Here is a 17,508-nt window from a genome sequence, read left to right on the forward strand (position 1 = left end):
GTTTCTTTTTCTTATCTGCTTTCTTTATTTCTAGTACTGTTGAACTGTCATGGTGAGGGTAGACATTACTGTCTTGTTCTTGATCATACAGGAAAAGCTCTCAGTTTTTCACCATTGAGTATGATGTTAGCAATGGGTTTGTTATATATGGGATTTATTATGTTGAGGTGTGTTCCTTCTAAAACAACTTCGTTGAAAATTTTTATCATGAATATTTAATATTTACATACATTTTCTACATCTTTGATTTTAGGATATTTGGCCCTTAATGATTGATGACTACCTTCACGAAACATAGTACTGCGTTAATTAAAGATGGTTGCATGGGGCACTTGGGTGACTTAGTAGTCAGTTATTATCCAACTTTTTATTTTTGCTCAAGTCATAATCTCACAGTTTGTGGGTTCAAGCCCTATATCAGGCTCTGTGCTGACAGCATGGACCCTGCTTGGGATTCTCTCCCTCCCTCTTTGTCTCTCTGCCCCTCCCCTGCTTGTGTGCACATGACCCCACCCCCAAATTAGTAAATAAACTTAACAAATTTGTTACAACTATTAAGAACCTAAATTATTTTCTTTTCAGTTCTTGATCACTACTGTTTGAGGGGTCCTTTTTAGCATTATTTCCTATTTACATTTCCTAGGAATGATTTACTTGTTTCAACTGCCAAATTTCCAGACTTCGGTGATCACCTCATTTGCAGCTACCAGTATGGAATTATCTCATTAATAATGTGTAGTAAAAATAATAAGGAAAAACGGTAACCAGTTTTTGCCTTGATCATAGTTACTGAGTACACAATAAGGAGAGAACAGCAAAGTCATATGGAGCTTCATGTTATGGGAAGTTGAAAGGACTCATGTAACATTCAGGTAGCCCTTTCCTCCGAATGAGTCTTGGAGAATGAATAACTCACATTCACATCTGAGAAAAATGACAAACTGCTGCCTTTTCTGGGAGGTTATGAATAGTTGTGAATATCAAATAAAACTTGCTGTGCCACACATGTTGTTTAGGACGTAAAGTTTACAACATAAAGAAATTTGCCATGTTTCAAATCTTCCGTATCTTTCAAGTGTATTTTCCTGTCCATTCACCTCTTTGAATAGTTAAGAACAAATAATGAAAAACATGTCCTAAGTTTTATATTGGAATCCTCAGAATTGCTTAAGCCATTAAAGAAATATTTCACCCTCTGTAAATAATATTCAGTGCTTGATCTATCAGTAGAAAAATACTAGGATGAAGCTCTACTGTAACAGTTCTCTGTGTATCCTCACGAGGATGCTGATTCTAGGAGAGATTAACAGTCAACAGTTCACAGCCTTATTTTCTGCAGAACTCTGAAAATCTTTGATGCTATAATGTGCATTGTACATCCCATCAAGGAGATACAGTGAGCAGTAACCCCCAAACTTATTCCATGATAAATCCCCTTTTTGCTCATGGAAAAGCAGTTTTCTCAGAATAAACTTTGCAGTAACTGTTAGCATAATACAGTATATTGGAATGGGAGTGTAGTAAAAGTGTCAGCTTGGGTTCTTATCCTGGCTCTGCCACAAACAGGGCACTTCAAGCAAATCACTTGACAGCTCCAGGCTTCAGTTTCCTTTGGGAGTGCAAATAAATGATGTCTTGAGTCCTTTGAAAACTTGCAATGCTATAATTCTCTGCCCGTGGGTAAGAAGGTTCTCATATAGTATCCACATTTCTGTTCTACACGTTTGATTATGTTCTGCTGGTTTCAGTGAGAACCATCAACCCCCACCCCTGGAATATTTAAATGATTCAATAATCTGAAAGCGGTTAATATTTTGGAAGTATCATAGTCATGAACAAATATTCCAAATGAGATTAACTATCAAAATTGAAACTGGCAGGCTGACACTTTGATATATACCTCAAGAAAGAGCTGGACAAGATTTTGGCACACACAGTGTTTTGGAGAAAGTGAATAGTTGAGGCAATGAAGGCCTAGAACTTTTCCTCGTGGCATTTAGTTCAGCATCCACCCCTTCTCTCCAGGGTCTGGTGCTGAGTGGCTTCATATATATACTTTTTTTTGTCCATTCTCGTTTGTTATTCTCTTTCCTTGTCTCCAAGAAATATGGAGGGAGACTTTGTAATTGGGATTTCGTGGGATCCTAATACCTTCCCCCCCACCCCACCCACAACTCAGGTACCACTCCCAAAGGGAAGCAGAGGGGACTTTCTGTAATATATTTGTTAAATAGGTAAGATGCCTAAAAGTTTTACTCATAGCAGTCTTACTTGAGAGTAACAGAAGGATATGTTTTGATTTAACTTTGTTTTGTATCCAAAAAAAAAAAAAAAAAGAATATGATCAATTCAAAAACTAATCTGATTTTTAGAATATTTGATTGTAAATAATCTTTTTATTGCATCTAATTTTTATGTGTTCATTACTGTGGAAAATTTAGACAACTCCTTCTCAGACTTTTGAAAATTACTTTTCTAACCCTTTCATTAGTCACAGAAATAGCTGGAGAAAAGAACAGGTTGTTTTATAGAATCGTTCATTAGTGCTTTCTCGACAATTCAGATAAAAGAAGTTAGGTTTGTGTTTGGTTTCTTCTTTTAAATTAAATCCAAGCACATCTCAGGTTATGTACTTGACTTTTGACCAAAAAGGGGACCTAAGTCACACTGTAACTTGCACATCTTATTTGGTAGCTTTCAACTTCATCACTGCAGTTCTTAGTAAAATGGAATTATTGAGAGATGTCTTTTATAGGATTATATATGGAGATATTCTAGAAACCATACATTGAAAGCTGAGGAATTCATTAGTTTGGCTGACAAGAATTTGAGTTTCCTTAAAGCCAATCAAGTAGAATCTTTTGGCATCCCTAACCTAAAAATACCACTTGATCAAATTTACTTTTCAATATTCCTTTTAATTCCATAATATGGTTTTTAATACACCCTTATTTCTCTGAGAAAAAAAATGGAAATGAAGAGCTGGAGTCTAAAAATAAAATCCATACTTAATACACAAGCTAAATATACCCCCAAGTTTTCTCATTGCTACATTAATTCAATGAAATCTAATTTAGGCTAGCATCACCGTTCTGAATAAAGATGAGTATTACCAGTTCACATTGTGTTTCAGCTTCTTTCTTTAAGACTTATCAGAAGAAATGTTAATTGCTTAAGTTCATACATAATATAATGTGTTCTTTAAAGTTTTCTGGAAGAAAGATTAAAAGAAGGGTACAGATAACTTTGCATTTATTTTTAACTTCATCTTATTCTGTTGCCATATCCCCAGAGTATTTGTCCTGACTTCATACCATTCTCTAAGAGTTAATTTTTCTAAATCCAAATATTATTATGTTGCTCAACACATCACATCCACTCCAGACCTAAATTCTTACTATAGCTCTCATTGATTCTATTAGTGTTTCCCAAACCAGTGAACTCTGGTTCTGTAGGATATTATTAATAAATGTACCTCCAGCAGCTCCTGGGTGGCTCAGTCGGTTGAGTGTCCGACTTCGGCCAAGGTCATGATCTCATGGTTTGTGAGTTCAAGACCCTCATCGGGCTCTGCGCTGACAGCTCAGAGCCTGGAGCCTGCTTCGGATTCTGTTTCTCCCTCTCTCTCTCTGCCCCTCTACTGCTCACACTCTTTCTCTCTTCATGCGTGCAAAAATAAAAAAAATAATAATTTTTTTTAAATAGTAAATGTACCTCCAAAGTGTACAGAGCTCAACTAAACTTAAGAAATGATGGGTTAAACAAAGTTAAACAAGTTTCTTGGGGTGCCTGGGTGGCTCAGTTGGTTGAGCGACCGACTTCAGCTCAGGTCATGATCTAACAGTTCATGGGCCCGAGCCCCACGTCCGGCTCTGTGCTGACAGCTCAGAGCCTGGAGCCTGCTTTTGATTCTGTCTCCATCTCTCTCTCTGCCCCTCCCCTGCTTGTGCATTCTCTCTCTCACTCTCTCTCTCTCAAATATAAAAAAACAGGTTTCTTTATTGTGTTTTATTAACCTTTTGTAACTAACATCACAAAATACCTTATTTTATTTTATGATATTTTGTTATTTTTTACTTCAAATGATATATATATTTATTTATTTTTAATATGAAATTTATTGTCAAATTGGTTTCCATACAACACCCAGTGCTCATCCCAACAGGTGCCCTCCTAAGTGCCCATCACCCAATTTCCCCTCCTTCCCACCCCCCATCAACCCTCAGTTTATTCTCAGTTTTTAAGAGTCTCTTATGATTTGCTTCCTTCCCTCTCTATAACTTTTTTCCCCCTTCCCCTCCCCCATGGTCTTCTGTTAAGTTTCTCAAGATCCACATAAGAGTGAAAACATATGGTATCTGTCTTTCTCTGTATGACTTATTTCACTTAGCATAACACTCTCCAGTTCCATCCATGTTGCTACAAAAGGCCAGAATTCATTCTTTCTCATTGCCAAGTAGTATTCCATTGTATATATAAATCACAACTTCTTTATCCATTCATCAGTTGATGGACATTTACTCTTTCCATAATTTGTCTATTGTTGAAAGTGCTGCTATAAACATTGGGGTACAAGTTCCCCTATGCATCAGCACTCCTGTATCCCTTGGGTCAATTCCTAGCAGTGCTACTGCTGGGTCATAGGGTAGATTTATTTTTAATTTTTTCAGGAACCTCCACACTGTTTTCCAGAGCGGCTGCACCACTTTGCATTCCCACCAACAGTGCAAGAGGGTTCCCGTTTCTCCACATCCTCTCCAGCATGTATAGTCTCCTGATTTGTTCATTTTAGCCACTCTGACTGGCCTGAAGTGATATCTGAGTGTGGTTTTGATTTGTATTTCCCTGATGAGGAGCGACATTGAGCATCTTTTCATGTGCCTGTTGGCCATCTGGATGTCTTCTTTAGAGAAGTGTCTATTCATGTCTTCTGCCCGTTTCTTCACTGGATTATTTGTTTTTCGGGTGTGGAGTTTGGTAAGCTCTTTATAGATTTTGGATACTAGCCCTTTGTCCGATATGTCATTTACCAATATCTTTTCCCATTCCATTGGTTGCCTTTTAGTTTTGTTGATTGTTTCCTTTGCTGTGCAGAAGCTTTTTATCTTCATGAGGTCCCAGTAGTTCATTTTTGCTTTAATTCCTTTGTGTCAAGTAAGAAATTGCTGCGGCTGAGGTCAGAGAGGTTTTTTCCTGCTTTCTCCTCTAGGGTTTTGATGGTTTCCTGTCTCCATTCAGGTCCTTTATCCATTTTGAGTTTATTTTTCTGAATGGTGTAAGTTTCATCCTTCTGCATGTTGCTGTCCAGCTCTCCCAGCACCATTTGTCAAAGAGACTGTCTTTTTTCCATTGAATATTCTTTCCTGCTTTGTCAAAGATTAGTTGGACATACGTTTGTGGGAGACTCCAATTCTGTAGTCTCTATTCTATTCCATTGGTCTATGTGTCTGTTTTTGTGCCAATACCATGCTGTCTTGATGATGACAGCTTTGTAGTAGAGGCTAAAGTCTGGGATTGGGATGCCTCCCGCTTTGGTTTTCTTCTTCAAAATTACTTTGGCTATTCAGGGTCTTTTGTGGTTCCATAAATTTTAGGATTGTTTGTTCTAGCTTCAAGAATAATGCTGGTGCAATTATGATTGGGATTGCATTGAATGTGTCGATTGCTTTGGGTAGTATTGACATTTTAACAATATTTATGCTTCCCATCCATGAGCACGGAATGTTTTTCTATTTCTTTGTATCTTCTTCAATTTCCTTCCTAAGCTTTCTATAGTTTTCTGCATACAGATCTTTTACATCTTTGGTTAGTTTTATTCCTAGGTATTTTATGATTCTTGGTGCAACTGTGAATGGGATCAATTTCTTTATTTGTCTTTGTGTTGCTTCATTGTTAGTGTATAAGAATGCGACTGATTTCTGTACATTAATTTTGTATCCTGTGACTTTGCTGAAATCATGTATTAGTTCTAGCAGACTTTTGGTGGAGTCTGTCAGGTTTTCCATGTATAAAATCATGTCATCTGCAAAAAGTGAAAGCTTGACTTCATCTTTGCCAATTTTGATGCCTTTGATTTCCTTTTGTTGTCTGCTGATGCTAGAACTTCCAACACTGTGTTAAACAACAGCAGTGAAAGTGGACATCCCTGTCGTGTTCTTGATCTCAGGAAGAAAGCTGTCAGTTTTTCCCCATTGAGGATGATATTAGCTGTGAGCTTTTCATAAATGGCTTTTAGGATATTTAAGTATGTTCCTTCTATCCCGACTTTCTCGAGGGTTTTTGTTAAGAAAGAATGCTGAATTTTGTCAAATGCTTTTTCTGCATGGATTGACAGGGTCATATGGTTCTTATCTTTTCTGTTGTTAATGTGATGGATCACATTGATTCATTTGCAAATGTTGAACCAGCCCTGCAACACAGGAATGAATCCCACTTGATCATGGTGAGTACTTCGTTTTATATGCTGTTGAATTTGATTTGCTAGTATCTTATTGAGAATTTTTGCATCCATATTCATCAGGGATATTGGCCTGTACTTCTCTTCTTTTTTTTTTTTTTTTTTTTTTTTGCTGGGTCTCTGTCTGGTTTGGGAATCAAAGTAATGCTGGCTTCATAGAATGAGTCTGGAAGTTTTCCTTCCCTTTCTATTTTTTGGAATAGTTTGAGAAAGATAGGTATTATCTCTGCTTTAAATGTCTGGTAGAATTCCCCAGGGAAGCCATCTGGTCCTGGACTCTTATTTGTTGGGAGATTTTTGATAACTGATTCAGTTTCTTCGCTGGTTATGGGTCTGTTCAAGTTTTCTATTTCTTCCTGTTTGAGTTTTGGAAGTGTGTGGGTGCTTAAGAATTTGTCCATTTTTTCCAGGTTGTCCAGTTTGTTGGCATATAATTTTTCATAATATTCCCTGATAATTGCTTGTATTTCTGAGGGATTGGTTGTAATAATTCCATTTTCATTTATGATTTTATCTATTTGAGTTCTCCCTTTTCTTTTTGAGAAGCCTGGCTAGAGGTTTGTCAATTTTGTTTATTTTTTCAAAAAACCAACTCTTGGTTTCATTGATCTGCTCTACAGTTTTTTGGTTTTTTTTTTTAGATCTATATTGTTTATTTCTGCTCTGATCTTTATTATTTCTCTTCTTCTGCTGTGTTTGGGGTGTCTTTGCTGTTCTGCTTCTATTTCCTTTAGGTGTGCTGTTAGATTTTGTATTTGGGATTTTTCTTGTTTCTTCATATAGGCCTGGATTGCAATGTATTTTTCTCTCAGGACTGCCTTGGCTGCATCCCAAAGCATTTGGATTGTTGTATTTTCATTTTCATTTGTTTCCATATATTTTTTTTTTAATTTTTTTTTTTCAACGTTTATTTATTTTCTGGGACAGAGAGAGACAGAGCATGAACGGGGGAGGGGCAGAGAGAGAGGGAGACACAGAATCGGAAACAGGCTCCAGGCTCTGAGCCAGCAGCCCAGAGCCTGACGCGGGGCTCGAACTCACGGACCGCGAGATCGTGACCTGGCTGAAGTCGGACGCTTAACCGACTGCGCCACCCAGGCGCCCCTGTTTCCATATATTTTTTAATTTCTTCTCTAATTGCCTGGTTGGTCCATTCACTCTTTACTAGGGTGTTCTTTAATCTCCATGCTTTTGGAGGTTTATCCAGACTTTTTCCTCTGGTTGATTTCAAGTTTCATAGCATTGTGGTCTGAAAGTGTGCATGGTATGGTCTCAATTCTTGTATACTTATGAAGGGCTGTTTTGTGATCCAGTATGTGATCTATCTTGGAGAATGTTCCATGTGCACTCGAGAAGAAAGTATATTCTGTTGCTTTGGGATGCAGAGTTCTAAATATATCTGTCAAGTCCACTTGATCCAGTGTATCATTCAGGGTCCTTGTTTCTTTATTGATCCTGTGTCTAGATGATCTATCCATTGTTGTAAGTGTGATATTAAAGTCCCCTGCAATTACCACATTCTTATCAGTAAGGTTGTTTATGCTTGTGATTAATTGTTTTATATATTTGGGGGCACCCCTATTTGGTGAATAGATATTTATAATTGTTAGCTCTTTCTGATGGATAGACCTGGTAAGTATTATATAATGCTCTTCTTCATCTCTTGTTACAGCCTTTAATTTAAACCACAAAATATTTATTTTACTTTATGATATTTTATTATATTATATATATTTATATTTTATTTCATTTTTGAGGGAGAGAGAGAGAGAGACAGCCTGAGTGGGGAAGAGGCAGAGAGAGAGAGGGAGACACAGATTCCAAGGCATGCTCCAGGCTCTTAATTGTCAGCACAGAGCCCGACAAAGAGCTTCAACCCATAAACCATGAGAAAATGACCTGAGCCAAAGTCGGATGCTTAACCAACTGAGACACTCAGGTACCCCATAAACCACAAAATATTTTAAAAGTGTCTCTATGTTAGTAAGATTACTCTGTGGAAAACAGAATGCAATTCTAGAGTGTCAGCAATGTCTGCAGGATGACCCTTAGCCACCTCTCTAGTTTTGTGTCTCTTATTTTTGTGCAGACACCTGTCGGTCATTTGATGACCACACTATACATTTTTAATGCTTCTCGATCTTTGTGTATGGTGTCCCTTGTCAACCTTAAAAATTAACCAACAGAGGTTATCAAGTAACAAATGAGTTTATTCAGGAATAGAGTTGGAATCACAGTCAGGATACAAAGTATGGTGCAAAGTATAGGCAAGTCTAGAGTATAAAAGGGGAGAACATACTTTTATAAAGGAAAGGAGGAAGTTGAGAGGGTTTGTTTTGAACAAAACTTTACTGGAGGGGCACCTGGGTGGCTCATTCAGTTAAGTATCCATCTTAGGCTCAGGTCATGATCTCACAGTTTGTGAGTTCAAGCCCCACATTGGGCTCTGTGCTGATAGCTCAGAGCCTGGAGCCTGCTTCAGATTCTGTGTCTCCCTCGTTCTCTGCCCTTCCCCTGCTCGTGCTCTCTCTCTCTCTCTCTCTCTCTCTCTCTCTCTCTCTCTCTCTTTCTCTCTCTCAAAAATAAACAAACATTAAAAAAATTTTTTTTTAAAACTTCACTGGAGAAATAGAGGAGTTCAGAGTATTGGCAGCTTGTCATTAGCTGCAGGCAATCAAAGTAGTGGCCATTTCTCGTTGGTTACAGGTGAAAGCATCTTGCTGTTGCTGGATAGAAAGGAAATCTTACTTCTTTCTGCTGAACTGTGCAAGGTGTGACAGTAATAGTGCATGAGCGCTCCTTGTTCATGACCTTCTGATTCCATTTTTAATGAGATTGTCTTTATTCATTCTAATGCTCTTATCCTGGCATTCTTTCCTCTCTTTTTTCTCCCCTTGAAATCTTATTTTTTTGAGGTCATGAGTGCATGTTATGTACTATAACTAACTTTCTACTGCAAGAAAACTAACTTTCTACTTTCTATTCCCATAAGCACTTTGTTTACACATGAGCTAAATCTCTTGCAGTGTCTGTTTTGAATCAAGTAATTGTCTACATCTCCCCTACAAGATGAGGAACTGTTCAGAAGCAGTGGCTAGTCTTAATTTATCTTTATGTCTTTTGTTTCTTAGCACTCCACCAGACATGTAATGGCAGTCATCCTTGTTGAACAGAATTGAGTTGAATAACCACAAAACCATGTCATTCCTCTGCTCAGAAATCTGCAGTGGCTCCCACTTTCACTCAAAATAAGAGCCAAAACAGTGATCATCAAGGCCCTGAGCAGTCACTCACTTTCCCTGCCCCAGTACCTCCCTGACCCCATCTCTTAACTGCTCTCTTCCTCATTCATTACACTCTAGTTAAAGTAGGCTCCTGGTATTCCTCACAGAAGGGTTTCTCTTAAGCACTCACTTGGTCAAGTCTTTCACCTCCTTCAAATCTTTGCTCTAATGTAGACTACTTCCTCAGGCTTTCCCTGAGCCCATTATCTAAAATTGCAGCTGTCCTTCCAGCTCTCCCAGTCTTTCTTAACATGCTCTATATTTTGCTTCTCCCACAGCTTCACTACCTTCTAACATACTTTATAATTAAAATTTATCATATATATTTTTTTAATTTTCCTACCTCACCTAGCTAGATGTAAATGCTGCAAATCAGGTATTTGTCTGATTTGTTTATTGTTGGGTCCCAAGCCCCTAAAACCAGGTCTGACCAGTTTTAAGCACTTCATAAACATATGTTAAAGGAATTGAATAAATGAGCATGGTCTTCATCCCATTTTCTACTACAGTGACTTTGTGATGTCTGCTTGCCATAATATATTCATGCTGAATTTAGTAAGATCAGGGTAGCTTCTCTTGGCTTTTATTATTGAAAAATTGTTCTCTGCACCTCAACTGAGTCAAGCTGTGAAGGCAGTAAAACACTGCATCAATTAAAATATTCCAATTAACACTAATCAGGAAGAGCAATATTAATAACACAGCTGAACTGGGTTGTTAAAGTTTCACAGCCGCACATATCACCGTATGCACAGCATGTCAATTTCAAAACACAATTTGTGTTCCCTTTCATGAATTTTGGTAAAATAATAAAGACTTTCTTCAGAGGAGAAAAGGAAAGTGTTAAGAAAAAAAAGTGGGTCTGTATTTTAAAATACTATGGTTCTGCTCTTCGGTCAAAAATAACATTGCTTTCATCATCATTATGCTTAAGAACAACATGTCATGGCATATCCACTCCATCACAGCATTGAAATAGGTTTGGAGAGCCTAAGTATGAGATGTTATTCTTACCCTCAAGGAGCTTGCAATCCTCACTGAAAGTGTTTTGGATTCTAGACTCAGACCATTTACTTCTTTTTTTTCAGCTTTATTGAAATATAATTGATACATCATTATGTAAGTTTAAGGTGTTGATTTCATACATTTATATATAGCAAAATGTGACTCCCATAGCTTTAACACCTCCGTCCCATCATATACTTCCCATTTCTTTTTTTGCAAAGGGAACATCTAAGGTCTACTCTCTTAGAAACTTTCAACAATAGAATACTTTATTGTTAATTGTAATCACCGTGCTGTATATTAGGTCCCCAGAACTTATTTGGATTGAAACTGGAGATTTGTACCCTTTAACCAACATGTCCTCATTTCCCCCACCTTCCCCTGGTAACCACCATTCTACTTTGTTTCTGCGAGTTTGGCCTTTCCAAATTCCTCATATATGTGATATCAAATAGTATTTGTCTTTCTCCTACTGATTTCACTTAGCGTAATCCTCCAGGGTTCATCCGTGTTGTCACATGTGGCAGGATTTCCTTCTTTCTCATGACTGAATAATATTCCATGGTGTGTGTGTGTGTGTGTGTGTGTGTGTGTATGTTTATCTCTACACATACATATATATATATCGCATCTTTATTCATTCATCTATAGGCAGACACTCATGAAGTTAAAATAGCATCTCAGATTGATATCTGCACTGCCATGTTTATTGGAGCATTATTCACAATAGTCAAGATACGGAAATGACCGTATCATTTACTTATTAAAAATTTAACTGTAAGGGGTGCCTGGGTGGTTCAGTCGGTTAAGCATCTGACTTTGGCTCAGGTCATGATCTCACGGTTTGTTCATGAGTTCCAGCCCCACGTCAGGCTCTGTGCTGATGTGTCAGACCCTGGAGCCTGCTTCAAATCTCTCCCTCTCTCTCTGCCCCTCCCCCACCTGCACACACTCTCTCTCTTTCTCTCTCTCTCTCTCTCTCTCTCTCAAAAATAAAGACATTATTTTTTTTAATTTGAAGAAACCTTAGCTTTGAACAAATCTCTAAACTTTTCTGAATTCCAAATATTGCCTTCTGTACAGTGCACCTAGTACCTAATGCCATCACTGTCTACTTCACAAAGATGCTTTCATAATCAGATGAATTATTATGAGTAACTTTGTTTTTAAATTTTAAAAACAAGGACTATACCAATTCATAGAGACAGAAAGCAGAAGGGTGGTTGCCAGAGTCTAGGGGCAGGGGAGGGTGGGCAATGGGTGGTTATCCTAAACAGGTATAGAATTTCAGTTTTATCAGGTGAAAAATAGTTGTGGAAATGGATGGTGGGGACAGTAGCACAACATTAATAATGTATTAAATACCACTGAGCCGTACACTTAAAAATATGTAAGATGGGAAATTTTATGTTATGTATATTTTACCTCAATAAAAAAAAAGATGGGGAAAAAATGTGCACACCCTAAGGAGTCTCTGTTGAAGAGCTACATTCATTTGGGTATGTCGTCCAGGTGACTTGGATAATTGGCATGGCCACAAAATTCATGAAAATTCAGCAGAAGTGAAGCAGTTTTACAAGTACTATAAAAATATAAGGAAACATCATTGGTGTACTTGCTACTATTATTACTACTATGTCTAATAGTTTTATTGTTGCCACTGCTGTTATTACTAAACTATTACTCTTATTCCTATCATCATCATTATCTTCTTCTTCATAATCATCATTTTACCTGGAGTGTAGCCTAGGGAATAACATTTTTCATATCATCTTTGTTTAAACTCTGTGTAAGTTACTGAATATGTAACTGTGACATTTATCAAATGCCAACAAAGTGCCCAGTCCTGAGCCAGTTGCTGGGTATACATTTACAATGTCTGAAATTTATCTGTAACCCCCAAATCAGTATTCTTAGCTCCTTTATGATCATCCATGGACATGTGCAGAACAGCAAATACTTGAGTCATTCTATACACTTTCCCTGATGAAGCTGAACAAGGTGATGTTCTGCCTTCAGGTTTCAGCTCATCCTATAAACAAATGTCCTTTTGGCAATCTACTTAGTGCCATGTTTTTTGCTTTTTTGTGTGTTCTTTGTTGGTAATCTCATTGTTTAAAATAGCCCAAAGTGTAGTGTTAGAGTGCAGTCTAGTGTTCCTAAGTGCTAGAAGGCTGTGATGTGCTTTATGGAAAAAAAATATGCATGTTACATAAGCTTCATTCAGGCATGAGTTAGAGTGCTGTTGCATAGAAGTTAATATTAATGAATCGACATTATATAGTAAAGTGTATTTAAACAGAAACACATGCGGCGCCTGGGTGGCTCAGTCAGTTGAGTGTCTGACTTCAGCCCAGGTCATAATCTTGTGGTCTGTGAGTTCAAGCCCTGCATCGGGCCCTGTACTGACAGCTTGGAGCCTGGGGCCTGCTTTGGATTCTGTGTCTCCCTCTCTCTTTGCCCCTCCTCTGCTTGCACTCTGTCTCTCTCTGTCAAAAATAAATAAACATTAAAAACATTAAACAGAAACACACATAAAACAACATATGTATTGATCATTTGATGGAAACATTGTTACTAGAGACTTAGAGAAACCTAATCATGTATTTCCTCCTAGGGACAATGGTTCAGTATTTGTTAATTCAGTGTTTGCTGCAACTTTACAGTACATGACTACCACCAATGATGAGAATTGATTGTAGATACCTGATAGTGTGGTGCTATGGTTGGAAGCAAGACCTAGACTTACATGAGAATAACAGAACTTTAATACTTTCATACTTTTAAAATATATATAGGAGAATACTCATATGGCTTTGGGATAAGGAAGAGTTTTTTAAATAAGAAAATGTGAATGTGGGGTGTCTGGGTGGCTCAGCCAGTTAAGTGTCTGACTCTTGATCTTAGCTTACTTCATGATCTCACAGCTCATGAGATCGAGCCCCACATTGGGTTCTGCATTGATGGCATGGAGCCTGATTGGCATTCTGTCCCTCCTTCTCTCTGCCTCATACCTGCTTCTATCTTCTCTTTCTCTCTCTCTCTCAAAATAAATTAATAAACAAAAAAAAGAATAAAAATATTAGCCATAAAGAAAAGATTAATATATGCATAGGACTTAAAATCATCAAAAAATACCAAGAAATGAGTTGAGGGGAATCATATATGCAGAGAAGATATTTGTAAAAATGTAATTGAATAAGAAAGGGTCCCAAAGAAATCCAGTGAGTCAGAAACAGACGAAAATCCCATAGGTGACCAGATAAATTACATGAACTAATATTTTAAGAATCAGGAAATGTGAGTGCCCCATGAAAAAAAAATATTAGTAACCAAGGAAATGCAAGTTAGAAGTAATGAATTACCATTTCATGTACTATATTTGCAAAAATTAAAATACTGAGTGTTGGTGAGGAACAGCAGCCAGCAATGCTCATTTGGGCTGACAGGATTGAAAATTGTATCAACCAGTTTAGAAAACAGATTGTATAACTGTCTTCTGAACTACTAAATCTGAACTTTTTTGGTACCCTTGATTATATATACTGTAGACCAGAGAAACATTTGAAAATGTGATCAGAAAACATGCCCTTATAGCAAGTTAGTTTGTAATAGCCAATAAAAAAAAAAATACCTGTGTGTGAACAGTGGAAAGGATATATAAACTGTGGTAAATTCTTACAAAGAAGTATTAAACCACAATGAAAATGAATGAACCACAGCTATAATCACTGAAGTTGACTCTCAAAGAAATAATGTTAAACAAAAGTAGCAAGTCTCAGAGGAACACGATTCCATGTTCACACAGTACACGTTACTTTTAAGACTAACTACAATATTTAGAAATACATATGTATCTGATAAAACCTTAAGAGTAAACACAGGGTGGTAAGCAGAATAATTAGTGTGGAGGGTACAATCCTGGAGGAATTCCCAGGGTCTTCAAAGTTACTGACCATGCTGTAAATCTGAGTGTTAAGTTCACAGGTGTGCATTTTATTATTCTTTGGACTGTGCAAAAAATCATTATACATTTGCCTTTATATGTTAAATATGTCACACAATAATCAATGTAAAATAAAAGAAAACATCAGGTTATCTGGAATTAGACAGTTGGGGTTCAAATTTGGCTATTACTTAGTACCAATATGAACTTAAGCAAATTGTTTGACTTTTCTGAGTCTCAGTTTGCTCGTACGTGAAAGGGACTATTTTAGTATCCACCTCATGATATTGTTAAGAAGAAGTACCAAACTTCAAACTTAACAAGAAGGATGTGAGCATTACTGTCATCACTTGAATCTCAGGATTCCTCAGCAAAGATCCAAAGTACCTTCATTAACTCACAAACTCACCAATTACACACACACACACACGCACACACACTTCAGGGACATTTAAAAAGTCTCTATCCTTTGTCCTGTTCTGTAGCATACTGATAACTATGGCTTCAGCTACAGTCTTTAAAGAAGTCTGTGGAAATTGAGTCCCGGAGTGAGGTTTGATGTGTAGAGTTTCTTGGTTCAGAAGAGCAACAGGGGTCATGCTGGAATCTTCTGGAAACTCTAGCAGAAAAGTTATGAGGCAGAGACACACCCAGAAATGTTGGAATGGAAATGACCTTGGAAGTAACCTTGCAAAGATGGAAAGATGACATGGCAGTGCTGGCGTGCATGATGAGCCAGTAGTTGGATATGAGCTGGTCTCATATTTTTTTTAAAATGAGAGCACTAGTGATTTCAATGGTTCATGCAGTCTGGAACATGCTTCATGCTAGAGCTCTCATAAGAACCCACCATCACCTTGCAGTAGAGTGAAGTGCCCTGCACTGCCTATGTGCGTTGACCTGCATTAAAGAAAGTGGGGAGAATAAACAAGCCTGCATTGGGGAAGGAGAGGAAGCAGGTCATTGGTGCTGACGTAAATTAAACCCAAGATCCAAGTCTCTTGGTTCCCATATGCTTGGGTTCATCGTCTGTGCAAATGGAATGTTGACTGAATGATTTACCCCCAGCAAAAAGTACTTCCTTTCATCTCCCATGGAACCTTCTCTCTACCACTCTACAACACTGATTACTTCCTTTATACCTTGTATTGGAACTATTTATGTGCTTGTCTAATAGAGATTGTAAACTTCTCTTTTTTTTAATGTTTTAGTGTTTATTTTTGAGAGAGAGAGAGAGAGAGCATACGCAGGGGAAGAGAGAGAGAGAGAGAGAGAGAGAGAGAGAGAGAGAGAGACATGGAATCTGTAGTATGCTCCAGGCTCTGAGCTGTCCACATGGAGCTTGACATGGGGCTTGAACTCATGAACCATAAGATCAGGACCTCAGCCAAAGTCAGATGCTTAACCGACTGACCCACCCAGGCACCCCAGATTGTAAACTTCTTGAGGTCAGGGACCTTGTTTGATTTATCTTCGTACTCTCCAGACCATCTACCACATATGACACCATAAATAATATAAATGGGGAAAAGGGAGGAAGGAAGGAGTGATGAGGGAAGGAGCTCAGACTGAAGAAAGGATGGTGTTATGGACTGAATGTTTATGTCTCCCCAAAATTAATATGTTGAAATCTTAGTGCCCAGTGTGATGGTATTAAAAGGTGGAGCCTCTGGGAGGTGGTGAGGTCATGGTCTTGAGGGTGGATCTCCCATGAATGAGATGAGTGCCCTTTTGAGAAGAGACAGGGAGGGCTTCCTGTCTCTCCATTCACCACCACGTGAGGATACAGTGAGGAGACAGCCATTTGCAAACCAGGAGGCAGACCTTCACCAGACACCAGATCTGCCAGCAACTTAATCTTGGACTTCCCAGTCTCCAGAACTGTGAGAAATAAATGTTGTTTAAGCCACCCAGTCTGTGGTGTATTTGTTGTAGCAGCCCAAACACTAAGGCTGTAAGATCTCCCCAGCTCTGAAATTCTCTGGCTCTGTAAGATTTCTGAGGCAGGAAACAGTAACGCTCTCTTAAAGCAGCACATAAATTATCACAGTACTGGTTTGGTGATCGTCTGCCTTTAGGAAATCAGGGTATATTTAGTATGCCTGCTCATTTGTTTCTGCCATTTCTTCAGTTATTTAGAGTTATTTTGAGTTTTATGTTTGTTTTTGCTGGGGAACTGTATTAAACTTTTAGATGCAAAATGAAAATATTTATTAGGCTCCTCAGATGTTACCTGAACTAAGGTGACTTTAACTTCAGTTCTAAATAAGAAAGTACAAAACTATATCAAGACTGCTGTGTCACTTAACACTACTTTGCACCCTTCCTGGCATTCTCTGTGGGGGCCCAGAGCTGAGTTGGCAGAAGGAGAGTGATTTATTCCTGCACATTTGGAAGTAGAAGGGACGTAAATAGATTCTACTTTTACATGATCTTCCTCTTTTAAAGGTTAATACCAATATTCCCTATCCTATTTTTTCTGTTTTTCTTTGTTTTCCTGCCCTTAATTTTCTGTAGCCCTTATCATCAAAGATACTGAGTATGGTTTATTTATTTTGTTAATGGTCATTCTATCCATGTTAGCCTCTTTGCGAAGAGATTTTTGTTTTGCTTTGTTTTGTTTTGTTTTGTTGTTGTTCACTAATACATCCCCTGTGCCTTTAACGGTAGCTGACATATAATAAGTGCTCATTGTAGGCATATTATAGGTATTGACTGAATCTGTATTAGTTCTCATCTCCCTCAACAGTGCATTTAAAAGCAAGGGGCTTGACTGATGGCATTTCCAAAAAGTGACAGGTTTACCACACTGCAGC

The 17,508-nt window shown here is 37.9% G+C and overlaps 1 protein-coding gene across 1 annotated transcript in view; it reads left to right on the forward strand.

Annotated features, from left to right (window-relative positions):
• Positions 1 to 17,508, forward strand: part of CNTN4 (contactin 4) — a 309,731-nt gene that overhangs the window by 55,421 nt on the left and 236,802 nt on the right. The window lies entirely within an intron of this gene.

Source organism: Lynx rufus, unplaced genomic scaffold, assembly GCF_022079265.1.
Source record: "Lynx rufus isolate CCGP_SWC_20201006 ecotype Redwood Valley unplaced genomic scaffold, mLynRuf1.p SCAF_4, whole genome shotgun sequence".
NCBI classification, from domain to species: domain Eukaryota; kingdom Metazoa; phylum Chordata; class Mammalia; order Carnivora; family Felidae; genus Lynx; species Lynx rufus.